Genomic DNA, 24,191 nt, shown 5'->3' with positions numbered 1-24,191 from the left:
GGGAAAAAGGAAACATATGTAGTACTTTTTGTAATACTTTAAACAATAAAAAAAGAAAAGAAAATCCAGATGGAGTTTGAACCTCTGGTCGTAGTTGCTCTCAGGCTCAGCTCCATTCCTCCCTTTCTGTTTTTTTGCTCTTTGGGTCATGAAAGACTTGTATGTAGGTCATGTCTTGTAAACTACTCCAAATCCTCTCAGCCCCAATTCCTGTGTGTGGCCACGAGTTCTTTGAAGACTTCAGTCATCATCATGTAGGTGCATCTGGTGGAACCTTGTATCTCGTACTTGCTTCTCTGACACTGCTACATGGAACACCCTCAGGGACGCTCTCAGCTGTCACACATACACAACCCAGAAGTGCAGGGAAATTAAATAATGCCTGTGGGGCCACCTGGATCAACACTGAATGGAATCCAATGGATAAATGAGTCCCGCTTTTTATTTCCTGGGAAGGCAGTTCTGAAGCACATTTTGTAAAATACCTCCAAAGGTCCCAGGGTATTCAGCACCAGTCATCTGCGAAGAGAAAAACGTAATAAAACAACTATGTATTTACCTTTCCCTCCTCTCCTGTTTCACTCTTCCCGATCCCTCACTCCTGCTCCCTGGGATTATATTCCAAGACAATCCACTTGCACATAATCTTGGCTAAAAGTACTTGCTCACTGATTCTTACTTTTTTTGTTTAAACTGATTCAAGTTGGTTCCTGCTCCTTGCTACTCAAACACATTGTCCTAATTAATACAAAGACCTACAATGGTTCCCTCACTGCCCATAGAATAAAATCATACAAGCAACAGAACTGAATGGGAACACATGGAAATCTGATCCAAAGTTTATGTTCTTAGCTTCTCCAGTGCTATGTAAATGTCTGTCCCCTTCTCCCTAACTATCAAGTTCTCTCTATGCACCATGCCTTTGGGAATACATAAAAAACCAGGCACACACACACACACAAAATCAGCCTACTGTCTCTAGTATCATATGCCAGTCTACTATTTGCCTGTTCTTGTCCTATTGTGAATTGTGTCTAGATACCACATTTTACTTGTTTATCGTTCAATTTTGAGGCTGTTTCTAAAATTTTTCTTTTAAAATTAACACTGAGATAAAAATTTTAAAAATAAAACTTTTATCTCTAGATGTTTCTTTCTGAAGGATGATTTGTTGAAGTGGAATTATTGTGCTAATTACTATGGGTTAATTGCCAATTTAGGTAAAGTTGTTTTAAATACAATTGCTAAATTAATATAAACAGGCACATGGATACAACTTAATTTTTATTAGTAGTGATAAATATTTTGCATGCTTGACACACTGTTTATTGTCCCTCTATGAACTTATTCTTTCCCATTTTGAATTAGACTATTTTCTTACTAGTTTATATATTGTCGTTCAATATAAAACATTTTTCTATTCTGTTTGTGACATTTATTGTAATTTTTTACTTTTATTAATAACTAGTGGCTCAGTCCATGAAATTCATGCACTTTAAAAGGGGATTAATTATAGGAAATATTTTAATATTATTTGCCATTTCTCTATAATAAAAGTGTTAGAGATGAAAGAAAATTAGTAAAATGTATATAAAAATCTTCCTCCTGTCAGAGTCTGCGGTGCACCACGAGAACCAGAGTCAAGTCCCTGCCCACCCACGTGCACCTCAAAATAGCATGAGACCCAGACCCAGCCGGCCCCCTCCCATTGGGCTAGATCAGGGGTGGGCAAACTTTTTGACTCGAGGGCCACAATGTGTTCTTAAACTGGACCGGAGGGCCGGAACAAAAGCATGGATGGAGTGTGTGTGAACTAATATAAATTCAAAGTAAACATCATTACATAAAAGGGTACGGTCTTTTTTTTTTTTTAGTTTTATTCATTTCAAACGGGCCGTAGTTTGCCCACGGCTGGGCTAGATCCAGACCTGGCCGGTCCCACCCTTGTCAAGCCCCGCTGGGGGGTGGGGGCACAGCCTCAGGTCCCCTGGCCTACCGCCAGGGTGGGGGGCGTGGCCTGAGGTCCCCTGTCAAGCCCCATGGGGGCGGGGGTGGGGCGCAGCCTCAGGTCCCTGCTGATTGCTCATTAAGGCTCATTACGAGAACTTGGCCTCTGCTGTAGTTGTATGCGCAGCCATCTTGTGTTACGAAACCACCCCCCCCACCTCTGCTGTGGGCGCCGCCATCTTCATGGTGGAGTGACGGTCAATTTGCATATCCCAGCTTTATTATATAGGACAATTTGATAGTCTTATATTCATATGGATTCTTTATTATTTATTCCATTATTTAATTCTTAGTAAGTGATGATACATCCTATCCTCTATATTTCTTCTCTTTTCTATCTTTTTAAAAAAATTAATTGCCATTTTACATCTATTTTCTTGCTCTTCCTTTCATTTTAGTATTGTGGGAATTGAATATCTAACTTTATTTTTTCCAAATAACTAACCAATTTTTCTAATACTTTATTCCCAGAAGGATTTACTAAATAACCTACCTTTTCCTTTTCAGTTTTGTTTTTTTTTTTAAATCTTGGATCTATTTCCAGGCTATTTCTCCTGTCCTTCTCCCTGCCCATTTCTGTGACTGTATCATAGTCTTGTGATTTCCAACTAACTCTTAAGCTCTGGATAGGTAAAGTGAAGGTACAAATGATATTTTCTTCTCCAATTTCAGACCATATCTCAATACATTCATCTATTGGATTTACTGACAGCTCAAGACACTGTGATTAGTCAGTGTCAGAATAATAAGCAATGTCAACTGTTCTGTCCTTCCTGGTTCTGTGCCTGCGGGCTCCTAATCTATGAGCAGACAGATGAGGGATGGGTTGTGGGAACCCATATTCCATTCTTCAGGTTCAGCTAGGGAATACTGATTTCCTACCCTTGGTTGCTGAACATGTTTATATTTACTCAATACAAACCTGTTGCATTTCTGGGAAGCAGACTTTGAGGTGGAGATTAGCACACAGGAAGTTTATTAGGGAGTACTTCTGTGATGGTCAATACTCTTTCCACTGTGATAGTATCTTAGTCAGTTCAGGCCATCAAAACAAAATACCATAGATTGGATGGCTTAGACAAAAGAAATTTACATTCTCATAGTCCAGGAAGCTGGAAGTCTAAGGTCAAGATGCCATCAGGGTCACTCTAGCTGGTTTGGCCCAGTGGATAGAGCATTTGCCTGTGGACTAAAGGGTCCTGGGTTTGATTACAGTCAAGGGCACTTACCTCTGTTGCAGGCTTTTCCCTGGCCCGAGCCTGGTTGGGCCACATGCAGGAAGACAACCAAATGATGTGCTACATGAATATTTCTCTTTGTTTTTGTTTCTCTCTTCTACTCTCTAAAAATCAATGGAAAAATCGAGTAAGGATTAAAAAAAAAAAAAAGATGCCATCAGGATTGATTTCTGGTGAAACCTCTTTTCCTCCCTTGTAGAGATGCCTTCTCACTTTGTCCACACAGGGCCTGAGAGAGAGAGAGAGAGAGAGAGAGAGAGAGAGAGAGAGAGCCAGAAACAGAGACTGAGAGAGAGAGATCTGGTGTGTCTTCCTGTTCTTGTAAGGACACCAGTTCTATCAGATTAAGGTCTCACCTTTGTGATCTCATTTAACCTTTATTACCCCCTTATAGGCCCTAACTCCAGATGCAGTCACATTGGGGGCTAGGGCTTCAAAATATGAATTTGGGGGGACACAATGCAGTCTGCAAGAGAAATATTTCCAGGGTTCATTAGAAAGACACAAAGATTTAGGGGACTCTACCCGAGACAGTATTGCAGAGCTCTCCAAGGCCTTTTGTATTCCTGCTATTAAATGCTTCCATTTGTGCCCCATTATAAGAAACTAGAGGCCCCGCCAAAACCGGTTTGGCTCAGTGGACAGAGCGTCGGCCTGTGGACTGAAAGGTCCCGGGTTCGATTCCGGTCAAGGGCATGTACCTGGGTTGCGGGCACACCCCCAGTAGGAGATGTGCAGGAGGCAGCTGATCGATGTTTCTCTCTCATCGATGTTTCTAGCTCTCTATCCCTCTCCCTTCCTCTCTGTGAAAAATCAATAAAAATATATTTAAAAAAAAAAAAAAAGAAACTAGAGGCCCAGTGCAAGGATTCATGCACCAGTGGGGTCCCTCGGCCTGGCCTGCACCCTCTCACAATCCGGGACCCCTCGGGGAATGTAGGAGAGCTGGTGTCAGCCTGATTCCCGCAGGCCAGGCCAAGGGACCCCACCGGTGCATGAATCCGTGCACCGGGCCTCTAGTATGCATATAAGATCCTTGGTTAATCTCTTCCTGCCCTCCTCTCTCCCCCCCTTCCCTCTGAGATTTATCAGTCTGTCCCATGTTTCCATGCCTGTGGTTCTGCTCCTGCATTGAGTGTCTGCCCCTTGGTGGTCAGTGCTCATGATAGCTACCGGACAGTTGGCTGGTGGGATGGTTTGCTGGTTGCTTAGGCTTTTATATATGTAGATAAGAGAAGAATAGAAAAACGTTGAAATGAAAGGTATGAGAAACTTTAAAAATAGACAGTAGTACTTCAAAATTGGGGTTTGGTTCTCTCCTAATTAGTGACTCCAAATTGCTGTCAGACCATGAAACATTTTCTTCAACACTTTTAAAAAAACAAATTCTGACCCATATGTTCTTATTAAAGATATTTGGCTTTCAGCCTCTCTTTCTTGTACTTTGAAACAGCCATGGTCTTTAGCCATTAGTCTAGTCCAGTGATGGCAAACCTTTTGAGCTCGGCGTGTCAGCATTTTGAAAAACGCTAACTTAACTCTGGTGCTGTGTCACATATAGAAATTTTTTGATATTTGCAACCATAGTAAAACAAAGATTTATATTTTGATATTTATTTTTTATATTTAAATGCCATTTAACAAAGAAAAATCAACCAAAAAATGAGTTCATGTGTCACCTCTGACACACGTCATAGGTTCGCCATCACTGGTCTAGTTCATCCTCCGTACTTGGGCTAGTTTTTATTCTAAGAGGAAAATAGGACCTTGTCAATTCCTTGATGAATGATTTCCTATAATCTCACTTTTTCCTGAAGCAGTGCTTCTGAAACTTCATTGTGCATCAGAATAAAATCACAGCTTGCTGAGCCCTGCGCCCACCCTCCACCCCCCAGTTTCTGATTCTAAGTGAGGCCTGAAAGTTTGTGTTTCTAATTCATTCCCAGGTGATGCTAATACAACTGATCCTGGGACCACACCTTGAGAATCACCACCCTACAGGTAAGGCTAATCATAGTTCTTGTCTCTATCTACCTCCAGTTTGCTTATTCCTCTCCCTGTCATCTTTCTGCACCCCTCCTCCTAACTCCAGTATATCTTATGATCTACTCATATATTTTCACCATACCTGGAACACTTTAGGCACTGTCATAATTCATGTCCCTATATCCTGGCAAAGTTGATGTCCTACCCAGGTCACATCTCTCCTCTCTCCAGCCTTTCTTTACTCTCTCAGTACTGTAATGATGATTCCACACACTGTTCATCTCTCCTTTTTATATTAATGCTTCCTTTTGATTGTTTCCAATCCTTTCTCCTTAAGTAGACTATGTGGTTTGGCTTTACTTTTTTTGTATTTCGAATGATTCACACCATGTCTGGAAAGTATAGCTGCTTTGTATATGTTGAACTTGTGCTTAAAGTTAATTCCATTTAGTTATTCATAAAACTTTGTGGGACATAACTCTAACATTTCATAAGATTCCTTTTATTCTATTATGATCTGAGACCCTTCCAGGAAGCATTTCAATTTCTTTCAGCAACTGCCCATAGCTTATTCATTAGTTCTTACATTCAACATGTATGTGAATGTAGCTGACCTCTATTCCAGGTTTGATGACTGCTCTTGTCTGGCACCCTCCATCATTTGCTTTTGCTTACACATTCTCCTCTTAAAGTTAAGACTAGGTTCTCTCTCAACTCACTGGTCTCCCTGGCCTCTACTTCCTACTAGAATAGCAGAGCCAATTAACTTGATCCGATTTGGCTCACTGAAACTGGCTATTCAACTGCACTTACTATAACATGGAGAGAGGATCGTGATTGACTCTCCCTCCTTACTTTCCCTAGTGCCCACTCATCAACACTTTCCACTAACCTGATTAACTATATATATAAAAGCCTAAGCAACTGGCCAACCAGCTGGTAGCAATGACATACACTGACCACCAGGGAGCAGATGCTCAACGCAGGAGCTGCCGAGGGACAGCAATTTTGCAGAGTGTCCTCTTGCACTCGGGGACCCCTCAGGGGATGTCGGACTGCTAGTTTTGGCCCAATCCCTGCAGGCCAGGCTGAGAGACCCCACCTGCCAGAGGGACTCTGCTCACTCCGCAGACACTGCCCCAGGTGCACCAGCTGGGAAGGGACTGCGGGAGGTTGGCTCCAGGGCGTGTCCAGCTCATCTTGCCCAGTTCCTCCCTGCCAGCCACCTTCCAATTAATTTCCTAGTCACTAGTTTAACTATAATTTAATGCATTCTAATAATAATTCTTCGACTCAGGGCTTGCATGAGACAAGAGGTTTGACATCATCTACTATACTTCTGCTTCAAACTATTTATTATTATACTCTGAAATCATAAAGGAGGAAAAAACTCTGGGAAAAAGAAAAAAAATTCAATCTCAACCCACCTGTGAAATATTGTTAATGACAGCTTCTTCAATTTACCATTAAGAGGGCAACTTAAGCTGGATTTTCAGAACATATGGATAACCCAACTCTTCATTAATTATACTAGAAGTATATAGTATCCCAATTATAAGAATCATTAGTCATGAAAAATTGCATACTTTATTTACTTTCAGGGTGAAATAAGTCTTCTCGAATTTGTAGATTATTTTTACTTTGTAGGTTGGATTTAAGTATAAATGATAGTATATTTCTCCCACCCTTTGTAATAATTTATACTTATAGTGAAATAATTTTATGTCAACTTAACAATGTATAAGAGGGTAAATATATATTTTTAAATTTCTGAAGGGATTTTGTAAGCAAAAAAAAAAATGTAATGACTACTGTTGGGTACAGTATGAGAAGGAACAGGAGGAGGCAAGACAGGATGCAAGAAGACTAGCTGGTAGGGTATTGTGATATATGAGGTAGGATAATGGTTGTTGCCCAGAATGGGGTAGGGCAGTGATGATAGATAGAAGTAGATGAACCCGAGAAATATTTGGAAGATAGAATAGGATGTGGTGAGAGGTTAGATGGCGGGGGTGGTGGTGGGGGGTTTTTCAGAAAGAAGTGTGCACCACTTTGATAACTAAATGAAAAGCTCCTCAGTCACTGAGAGGGGGAAACAGAGTGAAGGAGCAGGCTTGGGGGACAGAGAGTGGTGCCCCAAGTGTGTGAGTGTGTGTGTGCATATGCATATATTCATATATGTATATGAAACTAAAGGTGAGAAGAGAGGTTTGGTCTAGAGGTTTAAACCTGGCAGTCACAAGAATATATACATAGTAACTGAATCCAAGGAGTTAATGAGATCTCCCAAGAAAAGATGTAGGAGGAAAATTATGTGTGGTGGCATATAAAACTAAAAACGGTAACTTTTCAAAAAGAAAGGAGTATGCAGTGGTAGCAAATGTTATTAAGAAGTCAAGGTAAAGAAAGATGGGAAAGACCTTGACCAGAGTGGTTTTAAAGCCATGGCTTATTTTTAAAGCTATGAAGACAGAAGCCAGTGTGTGTGTGTGGAGGGGTGAATAGGTGTGTATATACACCTACACTCACATAAACATTCAAGGTGGGGCAATAGCAGCTACAATGCTGAATAGCTGACAGCATGCTCACTTGGTGCTGATAAACTATTGCTAATTAATATAATTTTTATTTTCTATAGAAATATGTGACTAATTTATAAATTGAAAAATCAAGGTTTTTATAATTTAAGGAATAAGGATTTTCCATGAAAATGCAACTTTATAACAACTTGTTTCATCATTTAGTATTTAGCACTGATTCAATAGACAAGGATGTCTAGTATAAAGCATTGGGCTAGTTTGGGGTTTGGTAATGAGTCAAGATATGTAGCCAGATTTTAAGGTATTATGGGGAGGTTAATATGTCTTTAAAACACTACACTATAAGGCAATAAGTAATAAGTGCCACAAATATACCCTTTGGCATTAAAATATAAATACAGATAAATGTTTTTATCTAAAGGCTTTTAATAAAATGTATATAGAATATTGTTTTTAAAGCTTCAGTTATTAGATTTGCAGTTTTCCAATGGTATCATTGCCTTTTCCCAATTATCATTGCTTAAAGAAAACATACCAGTAAACTTAGAAAATTAACTAAATAATGAAGATGGGGCCTATCTCCCAATTTGGACTTTTAAACCTCAGACTACCAAAAGAGAACTTGCTGTGATAGACTGGATATTCAATTATGCAGTTGGATTAGTCTGCATTTTAAATGGAAATGACAAAGTCCAGAGGAAAGAAATGACAGTTTCACTCAAATGCAATTCTCCTTTCTTGGCTCCTCCCTGCCAATGGTCCTGAACTATACTTTTTCTTCTTAACCTCTTGCATTTGAAAATGCTTAATTAGGGGATAATCTGAAATTTTCTTCATTCCTGTCTGAAAAGTCAATGCAATTAAAAAGTTGAGAATCTGCTTAGATATTTGAGGAGCACAGATTACATCGAACAATCCACCCTTAAAAATTAAATAGAATGCTATAATCATAAATAGCTCTGCCTTGCAGTCATTTCTGTAATTCTGTCTAACATTCATATTGTCATTTGATTAGTTAATCATCCATTTTCAAAGGTGTGAATGTGTTTTCACACTTCTGCTAAGACAGTGTTAACTATGAAACTATAGATAGCAATAGAGATTAATTATCTATTGCACAAGTTTCCACACCTTGTGCTCACCAGATAGAGGAAGAGAGTACATATCTTAACACAGGTGTGATTTCAAAAAATGGGGAAAAAAATACTTGGTCAAATGAGTTCAAGGAGTACTTTCAATTGACATATTTTTAAAATGTTAACTGCATTTACACTTCTAATTATATTTCATAAAACAATATTTGAATAACATGGATAACAAGATTTATTTCCTGAGTAAATTGGTGCATATCTTAGTTATAAACAAATGAATAAAGTGGAGGCATTTTACAAATGAATTAGTCTTTCATGGAATTGGAAAAGGGAGCAGACACTATAAAATTTTAACAGTAGCTGTAACTTCAGAAGGACAAAGCCAGACATTTTAGATTTGTCCTCTGAATAGTTAGCTCAATACACTGAGTTGCCTGAGGACTTTAGTAACTCAAAATAATAATTGCAACTATTAATATAACTACAATAGCAATAAGCACTCCAGCTGGCTTTTGGTTTTGCTGCTGCTCTCTGACCCTAATGATGAAATCTGTTAATTTATAACCTGGCTTAACACCTTTTTGGGCACTTGATTTTTCTATCTCAATAAGTTACTTTGATGTATAGGGTATCATGATCGAAAAGAGGGACTAAAGGATAGAAGTTTATCTGTGACCCCCATTCTTCGTTGTAATAAAAATATGCTAAAATTTTAACCGATTGTGATATGTAATAATTCCTCAGTCCTACATCAGTGTTAGCTTTGGTCCTACACTACCAACCAGGTACAATTGATCATTAATGTCCTAATAGTCTTCTTTAGGATGTAAACCAAGTACTGAAATGAACAAAAATTCACTTCTCTCATTCAGAAAATATCTCTTCTACCTCATATGCTTTCTTTCTTTAGACATGTGGGTGAAAGCATTCTCCCAGGCATGGTTGTGTGTAGACACACAAGCTAGCAGACCTCTGAGCAACAACCTTGTTCTTTAAGTGCTTCCCATTATAAAAACATAGCCCCAAATTGCTTCTCCTTTCTTGGTATGGATATGACACCAGGCAAGCAAATGGGAAGCCATTAGAGTATTTGATAGCAAAAAAATGAGATAAAAGCATAACATTCCTATATTCCTAGCCAGTTTACTAGTAGCACACTATATTGCATCACTGTAAATGGACTGGCTGACTTATATTTAGTTTCACTTCCCTAACCTAAATTCCCAGCTTCATGGTAGTACACTCTCCATTCAGTGAATCAGAATGGCCATCACTTATCACTACGGCCCCACCTAGATTTAGGATACTTTAGTTCTCAGGCATATATTGACTGGGAATCAAACTGTGACCTACTGGTTCATAGGTCAATGCTCAATCACTGAGCCATGTCAGCCAGGCTCATTTTGACCTTCTTGGAAGATCCAAGTTAACAGACACTTCCTGAGAAAGCTTAGCCCAAGCAGCATCACTGACTAGTTTGCAATGTTACAACAGCAACATCTGGGAGAAAAATGGTTAAAGAGAGTGAAATATCATTAAGGTCAAATATTTCAGAAAAGTAACTTTCATCTTTGCTGAGCATGCCTCTTGGAAAAGAGTGTCAGGCCTCCATGAACTTATTCCAACCCTCCTACTTGCCCTCCTGCAGACCTAAGAGAGAGAAAACACAAATGGGTTGAAAGAGAGGGAGTGTTTGGGGTCTGGGAAACTAAGAAGTCTTTCCCTGGAAACCTCAGATCTTAAGGTTTAAGATTTTGAATGCTTTGACTGGTCCCAAAAGTAGAGCATGCTTCCTATCAGCACCACACAAGTTTTAAAAAGTGTTCATTAGAACCACATATTGACTGGCCTTATTGTCTACAGGTACTCTAATTTGAGGCAAAAAACAAACAAACAGTAATGCTGAAGTTTCCCTTAAATTCAGAGTTGGTTCTGAAACAGGGCATGAAGCAGATGACCTCTCCATTCTTTGGAGAATTCTAAGCCAGAGAAGTTCCTATATGATATTAATCTCCTCTTCATCTTCAGGGACAATTTAAGGTATACAAAGTGTTAGGAGTGTAAGTCAGTATAGACATGTGTCAATGCCCTTTCAGTTTTCTGCTCGCCATTTATAAATACCATTAGATAGTGGGGTGAAGGCCTGGTGGGTGCTGAGTGGATGGGGGTCAATGGGAAAAAGGGGGACATCTGTAATACTTTCAACAATAAAGATAAATTTTTTAAAATACCATTAAATTCTGGCTTAGCATCTTTATATTTGCATTTATAAAATACCACTTATAAATATCTAAGGCTCCAAAATAAAATGATTTCAGTTACTAGATCATAAAACTTTCTCATGTGAGTCTGCTTTTTGTTTATTCTATGTTACAAATAATTCCTTTGCAGTAGGGTTTTTATCAGAAAAGACACTAATAATATTAAATATTTATATTGTTATGCCTAATACTTACTATGTGATAGCCATTCAACTAAGCACTTTATCATCTCAATTAAATAATCACAACAAATTTATGAAGTGTAACAAGTAAGAAAAATAAAGCATAGAATTAAGTAATTTACCCAAGATTACATAACACAGAAAAGGTTGGACATGGAATAGTTACACTGCAATGTTTCTCATTAGTCTTCAAATGACATACTACTTTTGTTCCATATATGCTGTCAAGTGTCCAACGATGATCCCTCAGTGAACCATACCTCTTGGCTCTTTTCCAGGTCTTGTAACTTCCTCATAGCTATTAGAATGTGGCAGAAGTGACACACTGTGTGTCTTCCAAGACTAGGTCAGAAAAAGCTTAGTAGCTTCTGCGTTGACCCCTTGGAACACACTCTCTGGGAACGCTGATGTGCTGATGTTAGAAGTCTGATACCCTGAGACCATCATGCTGGAGAGGCCATGGGTAGGCACTCCAGTTAATCCCAGACTTTCAGCCATCCCCACCAAAGTGCTTCGGACATATGTGAAGGCTATCTTGGACTGTCTAAACTGAGCAATTTGTCACAGCTGAACACCATGGAGTGATCTCAGTCAATGTCACATGGAACAGAGAACACTCGGATAAATCCTGCCCAAATTCCTGGCCTACGAAATAATCAGATATAATTCAATGGCTATTGTTTGAAGCCATTACATTTTGATGTAATTTCTTGTCCAGCAAATGGTGCTTCATAACAAACATTTTATTTATTTTTTAATATATTTTATTGATTTTTTTACAGAGAGGAAGGGAGAGGGATAGAGAGCCAGAAACATCAGTGAGAGAGAAACATGGATCAGCTGCCTACTGGGGATGTTCCCGCAACCAAGGTACATGCCCTTGACTGGAATTGAACCCGGGACCCTTCAGTCTGCAGGCCGATGCTCTATCCACTGAGCCAAACCGGTTAGGGCACATAATAAATATTTTAAATATGTGACACTGGCTTTATGACTGGGCAGTGGGTGGATACTGGTAGGGTTTCAAGAATATTGTAAATCTAAGTTCCAAGGGCCTCAAGGGGCCTTGGCTGAGGGCTCTTATGATAATGAAGAAAGTGTTATTTGAAGGTGGAGAAAAAGGGATCCTTATTATGTAGTGGCATATAGTTACCTATGGCGACTGGGACAAGAGAAAGGGTACTTAAAGCACTCATGGGCTTGGCTGTGGAGATTTCAGGCAAAAAGAACAAGAAAGCGAAAACTGCCTAATTCTCCTGGTTACGATAAATTATAAGAAAAATGAAATAAAGAAGAAACTGTTACGTTTTAAATCAAATTTAGAGGAATTACATTCAGGACTTGCTAGGCTTGAAAATAAAACTGTTTTTCTATCCCCAGTTTCTCCCAGTAAAAGATTTTCAAAGTCATAAATGGCAAGATCAAATCCAGAGCCAACAGTAGACAGAATAGACTTCAGGGTAAATATCTCAAGTATGTAGTTGTAAGACCCACTGTTAGCATCTTAGAAAGGCTGAAGGAGACTTTTATAGACCCTCTCTGTTAAACATTAAGGTGCTTAAGAATTTTAAGGGTATTGTCCCGTAGCAGCTTACACATGACCCAGATATAAAAGAACTTATCTCAGAAAGAAATGTGGGTGTGGCTTAATTTGTTAGAGTTTATTATAAATTGACTTAAGAAACCCACAAAGTTGTTAAAGGAATAAAAACAGTTTGGAATGAAAGAGACAGGATAGTATATAATTATTTCTATGGCCAGGAAGCAGGAAGAAACCTATCATGCTGTAACAGATATTTTTTTTATTGGAAAAATAAATGATTCAGAGGGAAGAGCCAACAGCTAAGTCAAAGCCAAGAGTCAGGAATAATCTATTCACAGGGTGAAGAATTGGGCCTAATGAAGGGATTGGTGACATGTGCCTGAGTGGATTTCAGTGGACCTATGATTGCTATGTACCTTTTGCTCCTTCCCTTTAATTCATAGGCCTTAAAATCAATATGAACCATATTTGATGACCTATGCTCAGATGAAAACATATCCACCCAAAGACTTTTAAAGAATACTCATAGTAGTTTCATTCATTATGATTTAAAGATGGAACCAATGTCATTCAGCAATGAAAGAAACCAGACACAAAAGAGTACATACTGTATGATTTCATTTACATTAAGTTGACGAACATGTAAATTAAGCTAGTATGAAAGGGGTTGAAGGAGTGTCTGGCTCTATTTAGGAGAAGAGGAATGGACTGAAATGGGTTATAACAAAAACTTCTAAGGTGATGGAATATTTTAAATCTTGATCTGGGTGATGGTTACGTGGATGACTGCATTTGTAAAAATTAATTGTGCTATACCATTAAGGTTTGTGAATTTTTGCTGTATCCATTATATCACAATTATAAACAAATAGGCATGTACTAAGTTGCAGTCTAAACAATCAGGGTGTGGCTATCCTCCCCACTGGTAGGTAGGCATACACATGCACTGAGAGAATTCTCTTAGTGTTTATTGTCTTCGTCAGTCATTAGGAGGGTCTAATAGGGCTTCCATCTCTTCCATATATTAGCTATTAAAGAACTTTATTTTAGTATCGGTGAATCCTTATAGTAATCAATGCTACTGTATTTTTTTTTTTAGATAGAATATCTTTCCATTTCTTATCATTCTATTTGGAGATTTTGCATTAATTTTGCTCATGATATTTCACTTTTGACTTATCCTTTTTGTAATCTATCACTTTTCATCATCACTTTTATAATCTTTCAAAGTCAGCATTTCCTAAGTCAAACTTCAAATCACGGTCTAACAATTCACAAACAATTAGAGCTATATTTATTTATGGCAGTCATTGGCATCATGCAAATTAACTCCATTTATAGCACAATAGCTTTTATAACTAGAAAAATAACATTATATATTAAATTACTTTGTTTTCAGATGGGTAATCTGAACTTTTGTTTCTTCCCCTTTTTTTCTTCCTTTGTCTGAGATAAATTCACTGCATATTGCATGTTCCAAATTTAAACCTGACACCTAGATAGAAAACTGACAAACAGGAAACTACTAAAGGAAGAGGCTCTTCCTACCATTTGATACCATCAAAACAGACACTTTTTGTAAAATCTTTTTCTTTTCTTTTTTGGGGGGCACAAAGGGGTGGGACAGTAACAATGTCAGTTTGTATACTTATCCCTTTGTGCCTGTTAATAGAAAAAAGTGATGGTACAATTCTTGTATTTGCTTTATAATTTGATCTGGTCCAAGATTTGGTTCAAATTATTTAGCACTTTCATCCTTTGCCTGAAGAGTTATAAATCAAAAATGATCAATTTGTTTTTTGGGGAGACCAGGTCTCTCCGTTTAGGCGCACCAATCCCATCATGAGGTCCCCACCCTCATAACCTTACTTCCCAAAGGCTCCCATCACCAAAATACCATCACATTAACTGTTAGGGCTTCAACATACTAATTTTCAGGTGGTGATAGAATGTAATTATGTTTAGAACATCTGTAAACTCTTTCAAAAGTTTGTGTCTTTAATTATGCTGGGAGCACTTGAAAACATCTCTATCAAGAAAAGATCACCTACGTGAACTTTCAAGGTTGTTTCTAGCCCTGAGGTTCTGTGAAATTCAAAATGTACCAATTAAAATTCATAATAACTCAGTCTTGTAGAAAAGAGATAATAATAGTACCTGCAACACAGAGTTGATATGAAGAATAAATAACTCAAGTAAAGTACTTATAACAGTGAAGCACTATGAAGCATTGCATAAATATTCCCTAATTTTACAAAATGATATATTATGGTATTAAGAAAAGAGAAAGATCTGTATTCTAGTTACTCACCTCTGTGGGATTTTAAATGGAAGATAAGAGAGGCAAGGTGGGTGGGGGATGAGGAAGCAACACAACATTCAGACTGAAAAAAGAAATGGCAAGCTAGAGAGTCTAAAAAGGAAAAAAATAAATAAATAAAGTGGCTATCTAATTGTATTCCCTGGTGAATCCAGTTCAAATGGACAAGACATATTGAGTGCATAATAGAAAAAATGAAGCATATTTGAAAATCTCTGGGAATTCTGAGATGTCTTAGGCTGCCCTTGATGGAGCTGACCAGAATGCTGGACCCATGGAGTATTATCAAAAGACAAGGAACCACTTATTCAAGCTAAACACTTAATGCTATCACATTGATGTGACAGAGAATGACACTCAAGCATAGATATGGGGCTATGTTAGTCAAGATAAATACTCTGCTGTGTTATAGTCTGCAAATCTGCTAAGGCATATAGACCTTATTTGTAGTCTGGAATGACAACTTTTCTACGCAACTTGAAAGAAGAACTGTACTACTAACTAGTAGGTAGGCTTTAGTCAAAATTGTTCCAATTTAAACTGCCTTGTGTTGGGTTTCCTCAGAATAGACATTGGGACGAGGATTTGAGTGTAAGTAGCTCAGTTGGGTGATGATCCCAGCAAGTCCTAGCACTGTAGGGAAGGAGAAAATAAGACAGGGAAGGGAAATCAGCCAGGATAGGGTGAGCTAATGAGCAGATTACTGCTGTGGGCAACTGAGGTCTAATTCCACCAAAGACTTCTAGGAGTTGGCACAGAAATTTTCACCGAGGGTGAAGAAGCCATGGTACTTACATCTATGATTGGCTGAAGACTGCTTGGAGGAGAAGAGGCCAACAGATCTTTGGACCAAGCCTGCTCTTCCACTCTTCCAGTCAGAGAAAGCTCTCAGGCTGTGCTTGAGGTAAAAGCTGTAAGCATGTACAAGACAGAAAGTGACAAGATGACATGGGCATCTGCTATATCTATTTCAAATTTAACATTCTTTTTTTTTTTTTTTTTTTTTTTAGATTTTTTTTTTTTAATTAAATCTTTATTGTTCAGATTATTACATTTGTTCCTCTTTTTCCCCCCATAACTCCCCTCCTCCCAGTTCCCGCCCCACCCTCCGCCCTCACTCCCCACCCACTGTCCTCATCCATAGGTGCACGATTTTTGTCCGATTTTTGTCCAGTCTCTTCCCGCATCTCCCACACCCCTTCCCCCCACCCCCCAAGAATAGTCAGTCCATTCCCTTTCTATGTCCCTGATTCTATTATAATCAACAGTTCATTCTGTTCATCAGATTATTTATTCACTTGATTCTTAGATTCACTTGTTGATAGATGCATATTTGTTGTTCATAATTTGTATCTTTACCTTTTTCTTCCTCTTCCTCTTCTTAAAGGATACCTTTCAGCATTTCATATAATCCTGGTTTGGTGGTGATGAACTCCTTTAGCTTTTCCTTATCTGTGAAGCTCTTTATCTGACCTTCAATTCTGAATGATAGCTTTGCTGGATAAAGTAATCTTGGTTGTAGGTTCTTGGTATTCATCACTTTGAATATTTCTTGCCACTCCCTTCTGGCCTGCAAAGTTTCTGTTGAGAAATCAGCTGACAGTCGTATGGGTATTCCCTTGTAGGTAACTGAGTTTCTTTCTCTTGCTGCTTTTAAGATTCTCTCTTTATCTTTTGCTCTTGGCATTTTAATTATGATGTGTCTTGGTGTGGTCCTCTTTAGATTCCTTTTGTTTGGGGTTCTCCGCGCTTCTTGGACCTGTAAGTCCATTTCTTTCACCAGGTGAGGGAAGTTTTCTGTCATTATTTCTTCAAATAGGTTTTCAATATCTTGCTCTCTCTCATCTTCTGGCACCCCTATAATTCTGATGTTGGTACGCCTGAAGCTGTCCCAGAGGCTCCTTACACTATCCTCACATTTTTGGATTCTTTTTTCATTTTTCTTTTCCGGTTGGGTGTTTTTTGCTTCCTCGCATTTCAAATCATTGAGTTGATTCTTGCGCTCCTCTGTTCTGCTGTCGGGAGTCTGTATAATATTCTTTATTTCAGTCAGTGTATGCTTAATTTCTAGTTGGTTCCCCAATATAACATCGAGGGTCTCATTAGTTTTCTTGTAGATCTCATTAAGTTTATCAGCGGCTTCTAAACAGTTCTTGAGAGACCTTAAAAGTGTGGTTCTGAACTCTAGATCTTCCATTGACAATTTTGTCCTGTTTCTTTGTCTCCGCATTTTGTTATGCTTCCTTGGTGCACCCCCTAGTGGTCTTTGTGTGCAGTCTTGTAGTTAATACCAGGGAGGGTTTGACCTCCAGGCCAAGTGGCTATGAGAATCAGCTGTGTCTGCAGTGAGAGAACTTCTGTCCTCTAGGGAGGTGCTAATCTAGTCTTTGCCTGAGGCTATCCGGCAAATGCCTGTGTGCAGGGCTTGGGCGGGGCGGGTCGCACAGGATCAACAGGGTGGGCCAGAGAGAGCAGTTATGGCAGCTCTCAGTCCTGTCCCCAGGGGCTCTGCCTCTCTGAGTCCCAGCACCCGCTGCAAAGCTCGGAGAGAAAGCTGCACTCGCTCTGACCGAAGCCAGGCAGTCCCACTTCTCCCGTTTGAGTCTGGGTCCCTAAAGACTCGTCCGGATCTGGAGCTCAGAGTCTGCGACTCCCTCCCGATTGAAAACGCCAACCGCGCCCTCCGCCGCCAGCCCGCTCCGCGCGCGCACTCCGCACCTCAGAATTTGACTTCAACACTGCGCCTCCTCTGAGTGTCCGTGTGCGTTTCTCTTTCCTCCTAGTTGTAGGACCTCCACTCAGCCAGCGTTCCTGTGGTTCTGGGTGATGTCCCTTCCGTTTTTTGGTTTCACTTTTGAAGTAGTTGTTCAAAGCAGCAAACTCCGGCGTTAACCTATGCCGCCATCTTGTTTCTCCAAATTTAACATTCTTGGCATCTACAAAATATATTGAAATGTACATAACATGACTCCAATGTCATGATCAATTCTCTCTTGCTCACCCAAGCAAGGATACCGCTTCAACAATTTTCTCTTCTCTCTTCGGCGTCATCAAAATTTTCCCAAGCTGGATTTGTTTTGCATCATTATAAATACATACTCTGCCATTTTTTTTTTCCATTGTGATTTCACTTCTCCATCTAGTTGACTCCTATTTTTTTCTCTTTCACTTTATAGGAAGCTCATGGAAAATATTTTTTGTACTCCGTGTCTATAATTATTTTCCTTCTTTTATTTTTGAAGTCAATTAGAAGCATATTTTTGTCCTAGTCTATAAATAGGTAATGTCAAAGTCATCAATAACTTCCATAATAATAAACCAAATGATTCCAATCTCAGCCATTTTAATTGACTTATAGTGACACAGTTGTATACACCCTCTTTTTTTTTTTTTTTTTTTTACAAACTTTTTTTTTCACTTGGACATCACATTCTCTTGATTTTCCTCCCACCTGACTAACTATTCCTTGCATGTTTTTGTTGTTGTTCAAACTTTACTGGTTCCTTCTTGTCAAGTAACAAGAACAGGCAACTGAAGATGAATCCAGCTGGAGAATGTTGGGAGTCAGTGTAGACATTTCTCTGGATTTTCCCAATCAAGTTGTGAGGCAGCTGAAGCACTCAGCTACCAACTCCTATCTGCCATTGCCTGAAGGTTCCTTCAGTGGTGTTACCTAACACCCTGGCACTTCCGGCTTATACTTCCTGCAGGCTAAAGAAAGCCCTCTGGCAGTCACAGGAGCTTTTGGTAGGACAAGTCCTATAGGATTTGGGCAGAGCACTGGCAGCATCTGCCACAACAAACAGCAGGCTTTGCTACTAATGTGAACTGTTTAAATTTGTAATTTCATCTTCAGACTTTTAGAACAATGGCAGCCCCCAGACTAATCTAAAATAAATGTAATCTGCATCATACCGTGTGCCTTATAAACACAAACAGTTGTTCCAACTGAGCAGTGGATATTTTCAGAACGAATTCCATGTTCTTGATTACCCTTGAGACTCAAATGTCAACTTTGAGAACAAGTGGTGGCAGGGGTGGGCCTATGGGGAGATCTGCATGAAATTCTCCATTTTTAATTCCTTGTCATAATGCTGTATATGTTTTTAACAAGGCGTATTTTCAAAGAAATACCTTTTTTAGAAAGAATGACAAATAGCTCCAAGATCTTTTTAAAAGAGTCACATTTTTAAAAATTAAGACTTTTTAGAGCAGTTTAAGGTTCACAGCAAAAATTAGATACGGAGATTTCCCATATACTCCTGCTCCACACATGCATAGGCCCCTCACCCCCATTATCAACCACCCCATTCCAGAGTGATTAATACATGTGTTATAACTGATGACATACATTGACACATCATAATCATACAAAGTTAAGAGTTTACATTATTGTACACTGTTCGTGTTGTACATTCTGTGAGTTTGGACAAATGTATAATGAGGATTTATATCCATTATGATGGTATCATACAGAGTACTTTTATTGCCTTAAAATATTCTGTTCATCCCCCTCCCTGCAACCTTGCCAAGCCTTGGCAAACACTAATCTTTTTTAAAAAATATTTTTATTGATTTTTTACAGAGAGGAAGGGAGAGGGATAGAGAGTTAGAAACATCGATGAGAGAAAAACATCAATCAGCTGCCTCCTGCACACTTCCTACTAGGGAAGTGCCTGCAACCAAGGTTTATTCCCTTGACCAGAATCGAACCTGGGACCCTTCAGTCCGCAGGCCGATGCTCTATCTACTGAGCCAAACCAGTTAGGGCAGCAAACACTAATCTTTTACTCTCTCCATAGTTTTGCCTTTTCTACCAAGTCATATAGTTTGGATCATATATATATGCTAGAGGCCCAGTGGGGTTCATGCACCAGTGGGTCCCTCAGCATAGCCTGTGGGGACCAGGCCAAAACGGGCAGTACGACACTGTCTGCCGCTCCTGCTCATCCAGGCCCCACCGCGCCTGCCAATGCTGAAGCTCAGTAGGCTCACTGCCACTCCATTACGGTCTCTAGGAGCGCACTGACCACCAGGGGGAAGCTCCTGCATTGAATATCTGCCCCCTGGTGCTCAGTGCATATCATAGTGACCAGTCGACCAGTCATTTGGTCGTGCAGTTGCTTAGGCTTTTATATACATAGATATATATATTTTTTCAGATTGGCTTCTTTCACTTACGGTTTTATGCATTTATGGTTCCTCTATGTATTTTCATGGTGTAATAGCTCATTTCTTTTTATTGTATAGGCATGGGACCTATACCTTTTCACAGCTTTCAGAAGGAACAACTTTGCTAATACCTTGATCTAAGACTTCTGGCCACTGGCACTGTGAGACAAAGTCCTGTTGTTTATGCAACACAGTTTGTGGCAGCTCTCAAATTCGAATGCAAGTGTCTGTGATAGATTTACTATGACTCCTTCTAGAGCTACTCTAATTACATACTACTTAAGATTTCTGAGAAAGGCTGTTCTTTTAGGTGTTAATACGTGTTTGTGGTCCTTAGTACCAGTGATAAATCACAAAGATTTGGGTCACCTTATCCTAGTTACGGGAGTGAAGGAGACAATGAGAGTGTATATTTTAGGAATGGTCAGACTTGTCCTGATTTTTTAGGACAAAGATCAATAAAGGAAAACATTGCTGTAGTGATTACTGGAGACCTTTGATAGTTTTCTTCTTTCTTTATTATTATACTGCTTTTCTTTTGTGTGTCTGATAGTCCCTTGAAACCTATCCATTTGCTTAGTGAGGTCAGATAACTAAGGTAGAGAGGAATATAAGCAACATGGGGGAAAGAGTAAAGTCACCTTCCCAAGAAAGTTGAAATATGGAGGATAGGGCTTACATAGAATTACAGTTCTGTGACTGCCAGCTCAGTTTCTGTTTTAAAAGGCCCACCAACAGTTTTGCAAAAATTGTTTCAGAACATGCAGCTAATAAGTGTTTGCAAAATTTCATGTGCATATCAGTGTGTCCATTAGTTTGAGGAGAGAATGGATTGCTTTAAACAAAGGTTCAAAGTGAACTAGGAAAAGTGATGTCTTCAATCATTTGAAAATCACTTTGTCAGGTAAAGCTGGCATTTTGAAATATCATTGAAGAATCTTGTTTAACTTCTTTTTATAATATTAAATTACTATTCACCAGGCAGTGCTTTACATACCTTATTTTTAATACTTAATGGCAGCCATGTGGTTATTATTATTTCTATTTTTCAGATGGCAAATCAAAGGCTCAGAGAGAGTAAGTGATTTGTCCAAGGTCACAAACCTTGTAAAGGGTCAGGACTCATATCTGGCTCTGTCTTGCTCCAAAAACTGTGTTTTTATTCTGTGTCCCACCTCTTTATTTGATGACAGTCTTCTCTTTAAAACCTGACATTTGTTTCCATTTCATTAAAGCCAGTTGTAAGCATCACTTATTGTAGAGGACATTCTTCCATGATATAGGAGTAGAGACAAAGTCAACTTCAAGATTCTTTGCACAATCCAAGATTCTGGAGCACCGTGAAAAAACCAGGAAGTTCTTAGGGTATCGGGGCCATTAGCCAAATAAATGGAAATGTAAGGCCTCCTATTTTTCCCCTCACAGAACTTCTTTAAATTGCAGCCAGAGCAACTTCCTAAAGCATGAATCAGATTGTGTCTCTCTCTTGCTTAAAAGTTCCCAAAGGCTTTTAGCTGAACTGCAAAATCTTAGCTCTGTGTTATACTCTATGACAGTGATGGCGAACCTTTTGAACTCGGCGTGTCAGCATTTTGAAAAATCCTAACTTAACTCTGGTGCAGTGTCACATATAGAAATTTTTTGATATTTGCAACCATAGTAAAACAAAGACTTATATTTTTGATATTTATTTTATATATTTAAATGCCATTTAACAAAGAAAAATCAACCAAAAAAAAAATGAGTTCGCATGTCACCTCTGACATACGTGTCATAGGTTCGCCATCATTGCTCTATAAGCTTTAGAGAGTTAAGCAAGCATGGCATTATTATTAACTAGAGGCCCAGTGCACAAAATTTGTGCGGGGGGGGGGGGGAATCCCTCAGCCCAGCGTACACCCTCTCGCAGTCCGGGAGCCCTTGGGGGGTGTCCAACTGACGGCTTAGGCCCACTCCCCGTCAGTTGGACATCCTTAGTGCTGCCGTGGAAGCTGGAGAAGCTCCTGCCACTGCTGCGCTCGCCAGCCGTGAGCTGAGTGGCACTCACCCTGTGTGAGTGCACTGACCACCAGGGGGAAGCTCCTCATTGAGCATCTGCCCCTTGGTGGTCAGTGGGTCAGTGCGCATTATAGCGACTAGTCTTTCTGCCATTTGATTTGCATATTAGCCTTTTATTATATAGGATTAAAAAGGATTAAAGAGCAATAACTGGGGTTATCTTGGGTCAAACGCAACATTTGATCACTTTTCCTTTAAGACTGTACCTAATCTGTCCACTACTCACCTCTCTGATATCATTTCCCTTAAACCTTCCTTTATTCCTTCTTTTTTGGCCAAATTGGACTAATTCCTGGGCCTTGACACACACCTACTTGCTTCTAGTGCAAGGTATTTGCTGATCCTTCTATTTGGCATGCTGTCCTCAAACTTTCACATGCCTCCTCTTTTCTCAACGTTCAGACCTCAATTCAAATATTTCCTCCCCATCAGAGGTAATTCTTGACCCCCCAGAGGTGAAGTGTCCCCTGCCCCTTTGCTCCCACTCTCCCCTAGCCCCTTACTTCATCTTTTTCCTTAGCAACCAGTATGTATTTATTTATATTTATTCTTCTATGGGTTTCTTATCTGAATCCCTCCACTAACAGATAAGCTCCTTGATGGCAGGGACTTTATCTTGTTCAGGGCATAACATACAACTGTTTCTCAAAATATAAATGTTTCTTAGCTGCCTGCTTTTTCTTTAAAGGTGGCTATTAAAATAAGTTTTCTGTCTGTAAGAATAGAGATGTTTTTGTATAGAGTATAAACATTGACCCTTGCCCACCTCTCCATCCTCCCTGGTCACCCCCAGCACCTGCCATCTCTGACCTTCTTACATACTCATGCCCCCGTTTATGAGACTTCCCTCCCTATTCACATTACTCCTTCTTGTCCTGGGCCTGCACCTCCACTGAAATTTCTTCACATCTATAGACCATGGCCCTCTTAGTATCCTACCTATATTTCTAGGATCCCTATACTCATCACACTTTATAATCTTTATTTGGTTTATTGTTTCTTTTCTGTGAGATTATAAACTCCATCAGGAAAAAGCCACCTCTTTCTTGTTAACTTCTGTATTCTGAAATCTGGGACACTACCTATCTATATTCTGAAATCTGGGACACTACCTATCACATCGTACTCGCTTAGTGAATGAGGGAATATACAAACACACAGATCTCTCAGCACATTTGCTTCACTCTGGCACGCTCTTGGATTTTTACATCTTTGCCTTTATCCTAAAAATATAACAGTTCCACACCCCAGGCATCAACACAGGATTTATCACCACCTCCTGATTCATTCTCAATTTCTAGATGTTAGGATATCCTGCTGTCCACAGCATCAGTGCTAAGCTAAAAATCTTCAACCTCTTATTAGCTCTCAACATCTAATGAGTCACCACATGTGGTACTTGTTTAAAATTGTCTTGCTTTTTTTCCAGTGCCCGATGCCAGATATCTGCTCTCTTGTCCCCTTTAACAGAAAGTCTCCTTATTGCCGTCATTATGGTCAAAATTGGTGAGTACACCTGCTGTCAGATTTTAGTGGATCTCATGGTGTGCAATCAGCTGTTGTTGAGCTCTCTAATTTCAGCATTAGAATATTGGTGGATCTGATTCTGCCTGGCACAGAAAGACTGATATGTGATCTAGGTGCAAGCTAGATACCCTGACTACCTCTGAAATAGTGCAATGCCAAAATCAAGATCATGGGCATAAATGTATGCTTAACCTCAGCTAGTTGTACCCCACATGATAATGGAAAATGAGTTTTAAATAGTGAAAACTTTTAGTTATCACTCTTTC

At 39.3% G+C, this 24,191-nt stretch overlaps 1 long non-coding RNA gene across 1 annotated transcript in view; it reads left to right on the top strand.

Moving 5' to 3' along the window:
* LOC308529866 overlaps positions 1–23,904 on the top strand; it is a 31,232-nt gene extending 7,328 nt beyond the window's left edge. The window contains exons 3-4 of the long non-coding RNA XR_013996801.1: positions 5,192–5,246; positions 23,828–23,904. This is a non-coding gene — a long non-coding RNA (uncharacterized lncRNA). The remainder of the gene's footprint in view (positions 1–5,191; positions 5,247–23,827) is intronic.
* The last annotated feature ends 287 nt before the right edge of the window (positions 23,905–24,191 follow it).

The sequence above is a fragment of the Myotis nattereri genome, assembly GCF_964212035.1.
Source record: "Myotis nattereri genome assembly, chromosome: 14".
Classification (NCBI taxonomy): Eukaryota; Metazoa; Chordata; class Mammalia; order Chiroptera; family Vespertilionidae; genus Myotis; species Myotis nattereri.
The sequence above is the reverse complement of the archived record's forward strand: the minus strand, read 5'-3'. Positions and strand labels throughout refer to the sequence as shown.